The sequence below is a fragment of the Rhineura floridana genome, chromosome 2, assembly GCF_030035675.1.
Source record: "Rhineura floridana isolate rRhiFlo1 chromosome 2, rRhiFlo1.hap2, whole genome shotgun sequence".
Taxonomy (NCBI): Eukaryota; Metazoa; Chordata; class Lepidosauria; order Squamata; family Rhineuridae; genus Rhineura; species Rhineura floridana.
The window spans coordinates 108,065,676-108,081,895 of record NC_084481.1 but is presented as its reverse complement, the minus strand read 5'-3'; the positions used below and the strand labels follow the sequence as shown (position 1 = coordinate 108,081,895).

Below are 16,220 nucleotides of genomic sequence, written 5' to 3'. Positions count from 1 at the left end.
TTAACTGAGGTATTATGGTAATAGCCCAATTCACCCCAATGTATTGAAAAACATAAAAGACAAATGCTTGCAGAAAAATTACCATGTCTTACAAAACTTGGGTAGTTTTTATAAAGCCAAGGGAATCTTGTGGTGGGACTATTTAAGATGAGAGAGAGAGAGAGAGAGTGATGGAGGGGTGGGGAGAAAGAGAAAATGAAAAGAGCAGCAAGTTAGGGTCCTAATGGCCTCTGGAATGTTCTCTGACAGCATACTATTATATTTTAGAATTCTCCTCTTTCAGTTGGTTGTCATGAAAACACAGCAATATTCAGGAGCACATTTTGTGACAGCAAATGAAAAATCATCCCCAATACCAGGGAGTTAGCAATGTAAAAGTTCTGGGCAACTAGCCTGCTTTCTCCAAGGCTTCTGGGGACTGGTCCTAACTTTTTATTTTTTTCTGCTGTTGCTTTAAAAGATCTTCTCTCTTTCCACTAGTAAATTGACAAAAAACAAGTTCACAATTGCTATCTAGGAAAAAGAAAAATTAATTCTGACAAGCAGACCTGGGGGCTTGCACTGCAAGATTCCTGTACACGAACACAGCAGAAATCAAGCACGGTTAATCTTGTAAAGAGAAAGAAGGGGTGTTACATCGATAATTTGCTAAAGATCATCCAGAACTGTGACACTACTAATACTGCTAGTAGAACTGCAAGCAAAGTAAAATGAAAGATAGGGATATTTATATGTGAGCTAAGGATGACCAGTGCCTAAAATCATGGAGTATGACTCATGGGTAAAAATAACCTTTCATGAAATCACAAGTGCATTACTTTGGAAATGCATGGAGAAGGACAGGTGTAGCCATTCCTTGGTCAATGGTACCAAGCAATTCCTTTTAACATATATTTTTGGCAAGCATTAGGAGGAGAGAGATCAATAGTTGTTTAACTTTCTACAACAGAGCTTCAAGAATTATTGCTCCAGAAAAGGGGAAAGGTTACTCTAGTATATGGCTGTTAAAGATAAGGAGAGGCATTCATATCATTCTCTTGGATAGGAGTAGCTAACTTGTGGCCCTTCCAGATGTTTTTGAACTACAAGTATAACTTCTATATCCATGACCATTGGTTATATTGGCTGGGCTAATAGGCAATGGAGTCAGAGAACATCTGGAGGGCCACAAGTTAGAAACTCTTCCCCTTAGTGATCTCTAGTTCCACCTCTAACACACTCCATACAAATGACCAAACTATCTTCAAAGCTGGAAAATGATGCCCTTGGTAATGCAAATGGCTGCTGTTGTACACCAAAATATCAGCCTTTTCTCCATTCTGCTTAGATTAGTAATGCAGGCAGATATCAAAGAGTGGGAATAAAGATAGTATACAATCTGCCAGCTCTTGCAGCCAAGGAGTGGGGAGGGGGTGAGTGGGAGGGTGGGGTATATGCACAGGAGGCTTTTGAAACAATGGGAAATGAGACCTGGAAGACAGAAGGAAACCTGGATTGTAGGGATGTTCAGTCTTTAGAAAGTGAAAGATGTTGAACAACAAGTAGAGGGATATTGGAAGGGGGTGAAGGGGTTAGATGATGGGGAGCTGGTAGCTGCAGCGGGAGTGCTAAAACCCATGTTGTGGAGGGGACAACAATGATTGAGGATCAGTTTTAGCATTATGATAGGATTTTGACAAACAAGATATGAAAGGGTGGCACACTGGAGTTAGATGCAGATATACATTTTAGACATTAAATGTAGTACCACAGTGACCCCCTTCCATAAAAAAAACCTGCAGATTTTGGAAGGGGCGAAAAATATTATGGGTATGCCCACTGCACAATTGTTGGACAGGGAATTTGGTTCTCAACCTGTCTTAATTTTATGTCCTGCTACACTGCATAAGTTAGGGTAGCAATCAGTGAGCCCCAATGAAAATAAAGAAATCAAAGCCACCAACTTCAAATTTATAAGAGAGGGTTTGGGGTTTTTATGTACCAGGTATACAAAAAGCTGGAAACAGTTTCAAATTCCAGAATTATTTTTTAATTCAGCTCACAAAGATACATTCCTGGGATTTTTCTAGTCACTTACCTTTATTTGTTATTCCTGATTACCCCCCAAGATAAATTCATATATGTTTTATAATGATACTTGCATCGAGAACAGTGTACCCTCTGGAAATGTTATATGAGTGAATAGTTAAAACAATAATATATTACAGAAAATGTGATTAATTCAGCAATTATAGTTAACCAATACAATAGTCTTCAAGGCATTAATGGAAGAGATCAAAAATGGGAACAAAAGACAAATTAGACATAGCAAAAATAAAAGAAAGGGAGAAGCAGGGGGAGACGAAAAGAGGAGCAAATTAGATGAAATAATTGTAACTTCTAGATAATGCTACTAAAGCTGCCTACAACTGATTTTGTACCTAAGGTATGTGGGGGGGGGTAATTAAAAAGTCTGAATACCATTTAATAAAGCCAGTTGGACATGGATTACATAATATCCTGCCAAACCCACTGGAGTCAGACACAAGTGAGGAGGTATGCTTTTCTTTAGTAGGTTTAATAGAAAGTTCCAATTCAGAGCGTTTCATGAATCAGCTTACAGGTTACACAGAATTCAGCATCTTTACTAGGAGTAACGAAACATGACTGCACTAAGATGTCGCAGCAACTAGTCAGGCCCCCTCACCTGGCTTGAGTAAGGATGGGCGGGCACCCTACTTGCGTGTCACTGTTGAGAACGCATATGCACATGAACACTCCTCCTCAGAGGGATTGTGGGGGCACGTTGAATTTGCTGGCACAACTGCCTCTGTGTACAAGGTGAGGGAGGCTGCTTTGCCTCAGCTGGACCCTTCCCATCAGAGGGAGGAGGGCTGTGCTGGGGATTTTGTTTTGACCTAGTGCACACTAACATATTTTGGAAACTTCTCTGTGTTTTTATTTTATTTTGGTTTTTGGGGGGTGGGTTGACACTGGAGTGTTTGCTACCCTTGGTTCCTTTTGAAGGAAAGGTGGGATAGAAATTTAATAAATAAAACATATTTTTTACCCTATTGTTTTGTACCGTTTAAACTTTTGCTAACAATTCTGAAAGCCTACAAGCTGAAGAGCAGCAAAGAAAATTTCAAAATCAACAGAACAGTCTGAAAACAGGTCATTTTTTTGCATCCATAACCAAAAGGTATGATGTATAGATGCGAAAATTTGCCTCTTAATAGCAGGCACCATATTCCTGCAGAGAGCAAGTGAAGTGAAATAAGCCTTAAACTTTAACAAACCTCAGGTTAAGGCAGAAGGGCTTTGCACTGGCAACTACAGTTTAAATCTAAAGGATGAAAGAGTGTGTAATTCCTCTTTCACACACCTCAATAACTCTCAGATGTGAGATGGGGGAAGTGGCCATGTCTGCAGTATGTAAGCTGTATTTACTGATACACGTTATATAAATCAATATTACAAATCATTTACTAGGTATATAACTGAATTCTAGCCATCTTCCACATAATCTAAGACTAGGGCTGTTCATCTAAAATATCAATGCAAAATCTGTGCATTTTTAATTTGAAGAAGAGGAACTATTCCTTCTTCAGCAGATGTTCAAACAAGATTTGGGGGGAAATCCCATCCTGGATTTTCATCAAAAATTGTATTGTGTTTGATTTTCAAAAATAGTAGGCACTTCTTCAAAAGTTACAAACTTGAAAAAAAGAAAAGAAAATGTTTTGTCTGAAGAAGAAAGAAAACAGATTTCCAATATGAAACATAACTGACATGCTAGCAGGCATGAGAAAAGAAAGATCTGTGTATGAGCTTCCTGAAGCCAACCGCAAGCAGCCTGTAATTATATAGTGTTATACATGCATGTCATTTGTGACAGAGTAATCTCGTATTCCACTTAAGGGAGACAGCTCATTCTTTCCTCCCCTTATGTCGGAGTCTTTGGAACGATGCAATATTTTCTGCTAAAATTAAGTGATCAACTGCCAGGATTGTGACATTTATAGTGAGACAAACACAACACAGACATACCACATGACAATTATCCAGTCTGTTGGATGTGATCAGTGATATCTCTTCTCCCTGACTTCCTTCCAGGGATTCATTTCTAAAAAAGAGAATTTCCAGGACTCAAGTGTGCATGGAAGCCAAGTGAATGCAACTTCTCCTATTCCAAATGTTACAAATGGTACACACCCACCCACAAGTTTTCCCTCCTTTACAATAACTTCAGTGTTCTAGGGCTAGTACTGAAACCTGGTTCTAAGGATTATACGCTGGTGAGCGCCATCGACCTGGGTTTAAACCCTACTTTCTCTAGAGCCTGCACTTAAAATTCCTGTCCTCAACTCTGAGCTTCTTTGAATTCTGCCTGTATCACCATCTACTTTTTTGTAACCTTCCTTGTGTATATACAGAAACGGAAGTTGAGGAACTTAGAGGGAACATGCTTTCTGCACAACAGCATGGAGTCTGAAAGGCCCCATTGCCTCAAAAGATCCCCAAATGAAGCAGGCTTGCCATTTGCTTCTCTTTTGCCAAGCAGAGACCCCTGCACTGAACTAAGGGCTGAAAGTGTGTGTGAGAGAAAGAGCTTTGCCGTTCAATCACAAACCCACTAGGAAGGCTAGATTGCCTTGGATTCAGGGGCAAATGAGACCTGAGCCCAAGGCAAAGACCCTTGATGATCACAGAACTGAAAGAGATGGAAGCAAGTTCACCACTACCACTCTAGACACACATACAAACACACACACAGTCTTTGGCCCCAAACCCATTGCAGGTAAGTTCTTCTGCCCTACTTCCTGCCTTTATGCAGGTTCGTTCCCAGTGGTGTAAAATTATTCTGCAGCTTCTTTGTATAGCATTCCATAGCACAGTGCACTTAGACAACACAATCTGAGGTTCTGCTTGTACCTACTCTATAAAAGGGGCAGAGAACGTGGGACTTTCCCTCAAGGCTTCAAGTTCTATTCTTCGCTCGGTTGGGACCGTATGAGGCAGCTAAACCAAGAAATGAAAGCAGTGCTGCTAGGACAACTGAAGCTACACAAATAGTTAGACAAGGATCTTCTGAAAGAATGCACACAGACCTCAAAGTGCCATTTCATCCATCCTCACCTGCACCTGAAGTGTAGCACCTGCTGCCTGACTGCAAATGCCCTTGCTTGCTTGCTTTATTGAACAACAGCTTGCTTGCTAGGAAATGCATTCTTCCTATTGTGAAGCAGACTGGCTATTTTCAATTTCATGCCAATTTTTTAAAAAAGAAAAAATCACTTCCATTTGCCGATATAATTATAGAGAAGGCAAAGGTTAATCTCACACCTGTCACAAGGTCTCAAGACTTTTGGCCCAATGGAAATGAAGGTTGCAGCAGGTGCATCTCACTCAAGTGAAAATCAAAACAACAGCAGAGCAGATAATGATGATTGGATACAGACTGTACACCACCAGCCTAACAGCAGCACAGACTGGTACTAAGGGACTACATGCCACACAGCTGGATAAGTTCCCTTTCAGATTGTTAGCATTAAACTGTACACACCTGGATGAAGGAGAAATAAAAAATATGAAGTGCTGTTGGAGACTGGCAGTGATAAAACTTGGTTTCCTAGCTGACATTTTAAAAATTCAGCCTGGCTCTCTTTGATGGCTCGATCCTCTGAACTATAATGGTATAAACAAGCCAAACATCAAAGCACCGCAGATTAGATAAAGAAACCCAGGCAATTTGATAAAGGCCACTTTAAATGAAAACCAAGGAAGTGGTTTCTTTTTAATATATGATCTATAAAGTAGAAGGTATGAAACTGAGGCACTGAAGGCCTCCCCCTTGTGATACCTAAGGGAATCCATTTAACTTGCTACACTTCAGTTATCTACCTGGAGGACACAGTTCACAATATCCTCCCTTCTTTAATGATAATTTCACATGATGTAATATCCAAAAGATTCATAGGGTCGCCATAAGTTCAAATCGACTTGAAGGCATTTAAAGAAAAAAAAGTCTTTATAATGTACTGCACAGAGCTGTATGTGGGAATGGTTAAGATAACATAATCAAACACAATATAAATGTAAATACACATCCCAGTTTTAAACTCCTCAAAGGTAGAAAACACATGAAGTAAAAAAAAAAGGGGTGAATCTTTTGACATATATGATTGTGTTTTACAGGAGTGTTTTGTACGTGTTATATGTTACATCTGACCTAACACAGAGAGTAAATATTTGGCAGCCTAGCAGTCCACTGGGGACAATTAAAACATTATGAATCTCAAAATGTAGTGCTAGATCATAATATCATAATATATGTACTCATTTTTAGTTGTAAGCTACCCTGAGTTCCAGTTTTGGAAAAAGGGCGGGGTATAAATAATAATAATAATAATAATAATAATATGAAATGGCCCTTAATTCTAGAGTATGCTGATGTGTAGTTTTGCTGTTGTCATTGTTTCCCTTAAACTTTCTTGTCTTCCATAGTGTACCTGCTGTCTGACTGGCTTATTGTGGCTGGGATTATGCTAGGGAGAGGCTGGTAGATACATGGTTCTGGGGGGGTTTCCCCATTGGGGTGAACCTTTTGGCTTGCTTCCATTCTCTGCACCTGTTTATAAGTTCACCCAGCCAAGTCCATCCTCTTTTTGATGGAATAGATTTGCACCTTCCACCACCAGAAATAATGTGCAACACAGCGTTCTACATATAGGCCCAAATGAGGAAAGTGCATATTGCACTCCTTTAGGACATTTTCATCCATTCTTAATTCAGATGTCCCAGGGCTGAGGTCTGACAGAGAAAATAGATGCCAAAGCTGGGTCCTGCCATGTGTGCAGCACAGCCTTCCCCAACCTGGGACCTCCACATATTTTGGACAAGCACAGCTGGGGCTGATGGGACTTGGCGTCCAAAACATCTGGAGGGCAACAGATTTAAAAAGGCCAGCACAGAGGAAACATTTAGGCAACCCTTCCACTTAGAAAGAACAAGGAGAAAAAAAGAGGTAGATTACATGAATCAAGTATACACATGGAATATTTGAGTCACCAATTAGCTTACATACATGATGGAAAGGAGGGCATGCCATAAAAAGGCAAATCTTGGCTGGATGAGTGTACAAACCAATCCTATGATTCTTTGAATGAAGCAGTTTCCACATCTTTAGTGTGAAGGGGAGAAGACACCAAGAATGCTTCTGGCATGTCTGCATTCAGAAGTAACAGTTTTAAGACTGTCATCACTCTGAGACGGAGGCAGGGGGAAGGGTAGAAAGCTCAAGAGTAGAAAAGGAAAGCCAATTTTAATAAACTCAGAACAATGGTAAGTAAGGTCCCATGGCAAGCAACCCTAGTGAGAAAAGGAGTCCAAGATGGGTGGGAGTTTCTAAAAAAGGAAATTCTAAAGGCACAATGGCAAACAATTCCATCAAGGACAAAAGGGGGAAGACAACAGAAGAAGTCAATGTTGCTTCACAGAAAGCTTAGAGATGACCTGAAAACAAAAAAGGACACATACAGGAAGTGGAAGGAAGGTCAGACCACAAAGGAAGAGTACAAACAGGTATCACAGAATTGCAGGGATGGCGTCAGGAAGGCTAAAGCTGAGAATGACCTGAGGTTAGCGAGACATGCTAAAAGCAACAAAAAAGCTTTCTTCAGGTAAATCCACAGTAAAAGGCAGAGAAAAAAAATGGTGGCACAGCTACTCAATGAGGAGGGCAAAATGATAACAGATGACAAAGAAAAGGCAGAAGTACTCAATTCCTACTTTGGCTCAGTCTTCTCCCAAAAGGAAGTCTATGACCCTCCTGGCAAACATGAAGTGGAAGGGGCAGGATTGCATCTTGAGATTGATAGACAAATGATCAAGGAATACCTAATCACTCTGAACAAGTTCAAATCTCCAGGGCTCGATGAACTTCATCCAAAAGTATTGAAGGAACTGGCTGAAGAACTCTCGGAATCACTGTCTATTATCTTTGCGAAATGGTGGAGAATGGGTGAATTGCTAGATGACTGCAGGAAGGCTAATGTTGTCCCTATCTTCAAAAATGGCAAAAAGGAGGAAGCTGGGAACTATAGACCACTCAGCCTAACATTAATCCCTGGGAAAATTCTGGAGCAGCAGTCAATCTGGAAGCACCTTGAATACAATGCAGTGATTACTAGAAGCCAACATGGATTTATCAAAAATGAATCCTCCCAGACTAATCTTATCTCATTTTTTTGATCAGATAACCTCCTTCATACACTGCAGGCATGCTGTGGATATAATATATCTCAATTTCAGCAAAGCTTTTGACAAAGTGCCCCACAATATTCTTTTTTTTCAATTAATTTTTTATTCAGATTTTCAAAACCAAAACAATACCCCCCCCAAAAAAACACAGATCAATACAATAAAAAAGGGGAGAAAAAGAATAAAAACTATTGACTTCCGATTTGTCGTAGTTCAGCTATAAGTCTATAATATATAACAAGCCTGTCTCTTAATAGATTATAAAATCACCTTCCTCCAGCGGTTATCTTAATTGGTATCAAATCTCATTAACATCATATCATTTTATTCTTCCACAAAAAGTCAAAGAGAAGTTTCCAATCCTTGAGATATATGTCCATCAATTTTTTTCTAGATAAACATGTCAATTAATCCAACTCATCAAGTCTATTAAGTCCAGTAATTTCAAATCGCTCTTCTTCCATTATCTGTGTTGGTTCCATCTTCCATCTTCCATCTTTACGCACCAAATAATCTTGCTGTCATAGTCATATAATAAGAGTCTGATAGGAATTTCCTTTATCACAGATATTTCTTTGCCATCAATTCCAAACGTATCACTGAAATATTGTTGCAAAGCCGCATCTCTGTTCCTCTTTTTTACAGAATACACTAGCACATCTCTTGAAGGTTTTTCCATTAATACAAACCAGGAATTAATTCTGTTAACTTTCTCCATTTCAAGTTCCATCAAATCCTTCCAGTCCAGGAATTTTTTCAAACTGATAATATCTTTATCTCCAATCTCTTCATCAATTCCTTCAGGGACAGCGCTGAGTTCCAAACCATAATATTTGTCTCCAGGATCCATCACAGCCAGGAAATCCAAATCTTTTTCCAAGTCCATATTTAATCCAATCTCCAAAGTTTGAACCTTGCCTTTAATTTTTCTTTCATCCTTTTTTGGTTTTCCAAATCTATCTTTATTCTCCTTTCTCATAGAATCCTGAGTTTCTTTCAGCTCCTGTCTCATTTCGTCAAATTCAATTCTCAACGCTTGTCTATTATTTCTCAGTTCTTCTTTTATTGACTTAATCCCATTCATTATTTTCTGAAACATATCTAAAGATAAAGTCCCTTCTTGTACATCCATGATCTTCTTAATTGTCATTCTTAAAACCAAAGGAACAAAACTCCTTCAATTTTCAATGTCCCAAGCAAAGAGCAGTTTATTTCTTTATCCAGTTACAAAGGAGTTAATCTTTCAAACCAACTGACGTCACACTCTAGACAGTACGGATTTCCTTATCTCTTATATGCCCAGAAGTGCAAAAACAACTTTAGTTCACAGCATCCAAATAACTAGTTGCAGAAGGAATGAGCAGATTCGTCAAAAAAAAAAAAAAAGACCAGAAAACATAGTCCCAGACATATATTACACAGAAGTCTTATAAATCAAAAAATTACCCAGTCAGAAACCCCTCATCCGTTGTAATCTTTATAATGCTGATTTATATGCCAGCTTTTTGCAATAAAAAAAGATAGGCTATTTTTATTTTCTTCCCCCTTAGTTCCGTGAGTAAGATAGAAGGTTTTGACTCACCCAGGTTTTCTTAATTGCTGATTCCTTGACAAATCTCTTTAACTGTATAGATAACAAAATAATGAGCATAGACAGGAGGATGCTTGCCTGTTAATCCATTTTTCTTTAAAAAAAAGGCTCACTTATTCAGCTGAGCTAGATTAGAAATCCTAGCTCCGTCCGAGCTGTTGGAAGACCTTCTTTCACAGACAATTCTAATGAATTCCAGTCTCCAACAAACACAACAAAGCTGTGTGGGAGATCTCACGTTTCTTCCTTATCCAGAAGAAATTATCCCCAGTCAAAAAAGCCCTTTTGACTGGATTTTAAACTGAAAAAGTTTCATCCAAGACGGGAGCCCGTCTCAGAGGCAGCACAGGCGGAGGAATCCTCCTGGGAAGTCCAGTGCCCCACAATATTCTGATTAACAAATTAGCTAAATGTGGGCTGGATGGAACAACTATCAGGGGGATCCACAGTTGGCTACAGAATTGTACTGAAAGAATACTTATCAATGGCTCCTTCTCAAACTGGGGAGAGGTAACAAGCAGGGTACCATACGGCTCAGTCCTGGACCCAGTGCTCTTCAACATTTTTATTAATGACTTGGATAAGGAGGTGCAGGGAATGCTTATCAAATTTGCTAATGATAAAAAATTGGGAGGGAGAGATAATAGAAGACAGAAACAAAATTCAAAGGGATCTTGATAAGCTGGAGCATTGGGCTGAAAACAACAGAATGAAATTTAACAGGGATAAGTGCAAAGTTCTACACCTAGGAAAAAGAAACCAAATGCAAAGTAATAAGATGAGAGATACTTCACTCAGCAATGCTACATGTGAGAAGGAAATTGGGATTGTTGTTGATCACAAGCTGAATATGAGCCAACAATGTGATACGGCTGCAAAAAAGGCAAATGTTATTATAGGCTGCATTAAAAAGAGGAAGACCAAACAAGAGATGGATTGATTCCATAAAGGAAGCCACAGGCCTGAACTTACAAGATCTGAACAGGATGCTATTGGAGATTGCTGATTCATAGGGTCGCCATAAGTCGTAATCCACTTGAAGGCACATCACACACACACACACCAGAAGTATAGTTTCCAAAGTATTTGTTCCCCTCTATTCGGCACTGGTTAGGTCTCATCTTGAGCACTGCATCCAGTTCTGGACACCACACTTTAAGAAGGATGCAGACAAACTGGAACGGGTTCAGAGGAGGGCAACGAGGATGATCAGGGGACTACAAACAAAGTTCTGTGAGAAGAGACTGAAAGAACTGGGCATGTTTAGCCCTGAGAAGAAAAGACTGAGGGGAGATATAACATTCTTCAAATACTAGAAAGGTTGCCACACAGAGGAGGGCCAGGATATCTTCTCGATCGTCCCAGAGTGCAGGACATGGAATAGTGGGCTCAAGTTGCAGGAAGCCAGATTTCAACGGAATATCAGGAAAAACTTCCTAACTGTTAGAGCAGTGTGACAATGAAACCAATTGCCTAGGGAGGTGGTGGGTTCTCCAACACTGGAGGCATTCAAGAGGCAGCTGGACAGCCACGTGTTGGGTATGCTTAATTTGAATTCCTGCATTGAGCAGGGGGTTGGACTCGATGGCCTTATAGACCCCTTCCAACTATGATTCTATTTTATTCTATGATTCATATATGTTGAATGAGAAACCTCAAGTCTTACCTGGTAGTATTTCAAAGAACAAAAGCGCAATGCCATGAGCCTATTGTGCACAGTAGATCTTTTACTGCAAACAGGAAAGCTGAAGCAACTAACAGTTAAAATAGCTTTCTAAGTATAAAATAGCTTTACCTTAATTATCTCAGGGTTGCCACTCTGGGGTATTGTTTTGCAACCTTATTTGCAATGCTCCCATTTCTCAATATAATGTTGTTACGTTGCTATTGTTCTCCAGCAGCTCAATGAGAAATCTCACATGGAGTTTCAGGACATGTTTGTTCAGAAGTGCCTTACATTTTTAGTACAACATCACAAGAGATCAGCACAATTATTCGTTCCATGAGAATTTTTATTATTATTTTCAATGAGGATGGGATTCGTGGGCAAGGTACAGACAAGTGTGTTTGTTTAGATGTATGGTGGAAACACACTCTATGCTCCCGAAATGCTTATAGCATCACATTTCCATTTGCCTTGCATCTCAATATTTCAGCATATAAAAGCCAGAAAGCTAGTCCTTTAGCTCTGTGACCTGATTCCAACTTCTGCAAACTTCAATTCCTCATGGGGACAACTCTGTTGCTAAAATGGTAAAGTCAGCACAGCAGTGGAAAGCACGGCAATGGCAAGAAGTTTACAGAACTGGATGGTCCAGAGGGTGCAAGCTTGAACACCTTAATAATCAGGAAGTACCCCAGCTGTATCAGAGCCCCACACCCCAAGCAACTTGCTAAGGTATAAGAAATTGGTTTGTGCATTTCAGCAAAAGTGCTGCAAGACACTTTCTAGGATTGTCACGGGGCTTTTCAAAACAGCTCTAAGAAAGTGCCATAGCTTTATAGGAATATCTCAATATGTGTATTGAGGTCATAAGCATCCATTAAGGATTTCAGGCTATAATGTTGCACGCAAGATTAGAAAATGTTAACACTGCAAGTATTTTCTCCCATTTTACTGATCAAGAAAGTCAGTCGAGGAAAGGTGAATCTGCTCCAGAGCAATAGCTGGCCAAGCTAAAAATCAATCTAGGAACCAGAACTTTTAAGTTTTAGAAATATCATGCTACCTTAAATCAATGACCATGTGGCCCAGATTTTAGGAATGTCTTATGGACTCCACAAAAATTAATAGTTATCAGGTTGAAGATCTGGATTTGACATTCTTAAGAGTCAATGTTACTTGCCCCATATTTTCATATAAAACTAGAACTAAAGAACATCTGATTAACTATTTGGTTTTGGGTTTTTTTTAACTTTTAATGTATCCTATCCCAGACACTATGAAAGAAGGAGAATAGATTTTTAAACAAAAAGGGGTTAACTCTGAAATCTGGTCCCATGATATTTGGACTTGGGGTTATTGTGGTCACTTGCATATCACCAAAAGAGAATAAATGCATCACCAAAAAAGGGGAACAAAATAGAACAATTTGCATAAAATTGGAATATGCAAATTTAGAAACAGTTGCTATAAGTTAACAAGAAACACCATGCATCACTCCACACTGGCGAGCACTGTGATTAGGAGACCAATGTGCCTGCTCAGTCTACTGCCTGACTGCTAACAGTTGTTGGGAAACTTAAAGCCTCTGCTCTCATCCCTCTTATGGTTCCGTATCTTTAAACTGGACTTGGACTGGGCAGCCCTTCAAAGAGAGGACTGTCCTCTGTAAAACAGGGCAAATGGCCATTCTAGTTGGGGTGTAGTATAACACTATGTCATATAATGTAAACAGATTTTTTAAAACCTACAGAAATTAATGATGCCCAGGAATATGCACAAACTGTAAACTGGCCAGTGAATGAATTGGACTATCCATAAATCTTAGACTACCAAAAAGTTGAACTTTATAGTACAATGTGTATTGCTTATGATTGCTTTGTTCTACTGCAAACTTCCACTATGGCATATGGAATGGGCTGCTATTATCAGGACTAGGGCTCTGGGATGGAAGGGCCATTGGCCAGACTCTGTCAGCCTGCTCTTCTGTTACAGCAGACAAACAAGCAAAAATGTGCAAATGGCAGCTTGGCTCTTCTTATTTCCCCATATGATGGCTCGGCACTGCTACCTGCATATTAAGCGTCTGATCCTGCATCAATTGAAGTCACTGGAGGATCCTTGGTAAGTTTTAGGATTGAGCTTTAGTTCATTGGCAGCCATGAAATGTTAGAATGGAGATTTTGCTTCGTTTACAGTTATGAAAATTAACTTCACGGAAGGAAGTTTCCAATATGAAGTAGAATAGCAGCTCGCTTTATTTGACTTTTCTTTTTTTAAAAATAGCATTCATAATTTGCTTGGTTGGTATTTTATGTCAGATCTGCAATGTAAATAACTTTATTGTTTCCCTGAGCCTACAGCAAAGCAGCTATCAGTCTATATCAGAAGAAAGCAAGAGGCAGCAATTTAATTAAGTGGCAACTGAAGAATTAGAGATAGTACTTATCCATGTGGCAAGAAGATCTCTTATGAAAGTCTGCTTTTCCTGCAAGACCCTTTAATTTACATTTAGAGAAGAGGCCTGGAAAAACAAAGAAAGACAACTCCTATATGTAAACACTGTTGTACCATTTATATGCTAGAAAAATGTTGTATAAATCATATTCTTGCTAGGAAGCATCTCTTTATGTGCTGTATCGGTGTATGTAGGTCCATCTGCTTCATTCAACAGTATACCCTAAAGGATGCAGAACAAGAACCTCTTACTTCCTTTTGGTGCCTAAGTTGTTTTCAATTTTTTTTAAAAAAAAGCACAAGCAGAACTGTCATAAACTTTACCTATTGCACCCATGGCATTTTATTACCATCTGTTGGATGTTTGAATAGGAGTGCAATAGAGCTGGGGGGAAAAGAAACTTGGGGAGCACCAGTGGAGCAGCTTTGCTCCTTTATGTAACTCTTGCAATACAACAGGAAAAGAGGATGGACGTGGAGGATCTATACCAACTCCTTCATGGGGCTTTTGTAAAATCTTCAGATGATAAGCAGCAGCTGATGTTGAACACAAGGGTTTTTTCTATGGGTAGGCAGTATCTGTTCCCAGTGGCTACCAAGAAATCATGGTGTGAAACAGTCCAGATGAAGGACTCACCTCACTATTACAAAATGAGGGCATCATAAGAAAAGGAAAAGGCACATTCTCCTCTGTGAACTCACTGGATTGCTGTAATATGTTGTATGTGGGGCTGCTCTTGGGTCTGGTCCAGAAGTTCCAACTGGGGCAAAATGCTGATGGGGGCAGATGGCTGATAGCATGTGACATCTTTGCTAAAACATCAGCACTGGCTGCTCATATACTACCAAGCCAGGTTCAAAGTTCTTATATTAACAAACAAAGCTATGAATAACTTGGGTCCAGGATACCTTAAGGACAGTCTGAGCCCTTATACTGTAGCTGAGATCATCTGGAGGAATGCTGTTATTTGTCCCTATGTGTTACAAAAGCACAGTTGGCCTCGATTAGTGTGGCCAGTCCCATGCAGTGGAATACTTTTCCAGCAGAGATTCAGCAGGCATTCTCACGTTTGATTTTTATGTGTCTCTTGAAGACTTTTTTATACTGACTGGCCTTTAGAGGTTTTTTTTCATTTTGAATAGCCAGTCACCTTAATGATTATATGTGTTTTTATTTTTAGATAGTACTTTATGTTTTACCTTTGAAACCATCCTGATACTTTACTTTAGGGTTATGGTTAGGGTTATAGAAATACTTTTTTTAAAAAAATGAATTTAAAAAAACTCCATGGAGGCTATCTAGGCTCTCTTTCAATGATATCTTGGTACTTGCAGCATGGCTGTGTTTGGTAACATCAAGTGCCAAGGGTCAGATGTGAGGAGCCAACAGTGTGGCTACTTTCTACATCAGCTTTGCCTTGTTAGGAACTGAGGCAAAGCTGGCATGAGAAGGAGCTGTGTCATGGATACCTCTGATGTGACCTGGAGTTCTGAATTCACAAGAACATCTTGTTAAGGGGACAGGCTACTGCAGTGGCTTCCTTGCCAATGAAGTAATATCAGAAGCCCACCCACCCATCCCGCTTCTAAAGTAGCATTGGCAATGCACATTTGTCATGCTCCCACTTTGGATGGAGGAAGAATAGGATTATGACATATTTTCCCTAAACAGGATCAACATGGCCCACAATAGGCCCATGCTGACACTGCCTTACTGCCACAGTGCCAGCTCCATACGCCTAAGTGCACTTAGTGTGAATGGCTCTGGCACAGTATAAGTCATGCAGGTCAGGTGTATGACTGGACTTACAGAATTGCATACAGGCAGGCATAGTTCCAGGATCTCAGATGACATTTCCAGCCCTACCTGGAAAAGATAATGGAGACTGAACCTGGGACTTTCTGCATGCAAAACAGATGGCTTTTTTGGTATTTCTCCCCCAAAACAAGTCAGACGCAAGTGAAACTGAGAACAGGACACTTGGACAAAGTGGGAGCACTGCAATGCCTTGGGGGGCACATAAAAGCTTCTTGGGGGTTGTATATGGCCCACAGGTTACACCCCCTGCTTTATAGCATCTGAACTCATTTCATGTCAGAGACAGACCAGAAAGCATATAAAATATCTTAGAAAGAATCAAGTAGCCTTGTAAACTCTGTGCAATACCTGGAGCTCTGAGCTAGCTCTCTTGCTACTGTATTTATACAATTGCGTTATCCCCAGATAGGTACCTATAAGTGAATTATGGGGTGTCTGAGAAGAAGTGA

The 16,220-nt window shown here is 39.8% G+C and overlaps 1 protein-coding gene across 13 annotated transcripts in view; it reads right to left on the bottom strand.

Moving 5' to 3' along the window:
* The window catches only part of TSPAN4 (tetraspanin 4), a 937,220-nt gene that overhangs the window by 187,220 nt on the left and 733,780 nt on the right, over window positions 1-16,220 (bottom strand). The window contains exon 2 of one of the 13 annotated variants that reach the window (XM_061610072.1): window positions 4,030-4,105. The exons of the other annotated variants lie outside the window; for them this stretch is intronic. The gene's annotated coding sequence lies outside the window, so the exon portion shown is untranslated. The remainder of the gene's footprint in view (window positions 1-4,029; window positions 4,106-16,220) is intronic. 13 annotated transcript variants of the gene reach the window in all.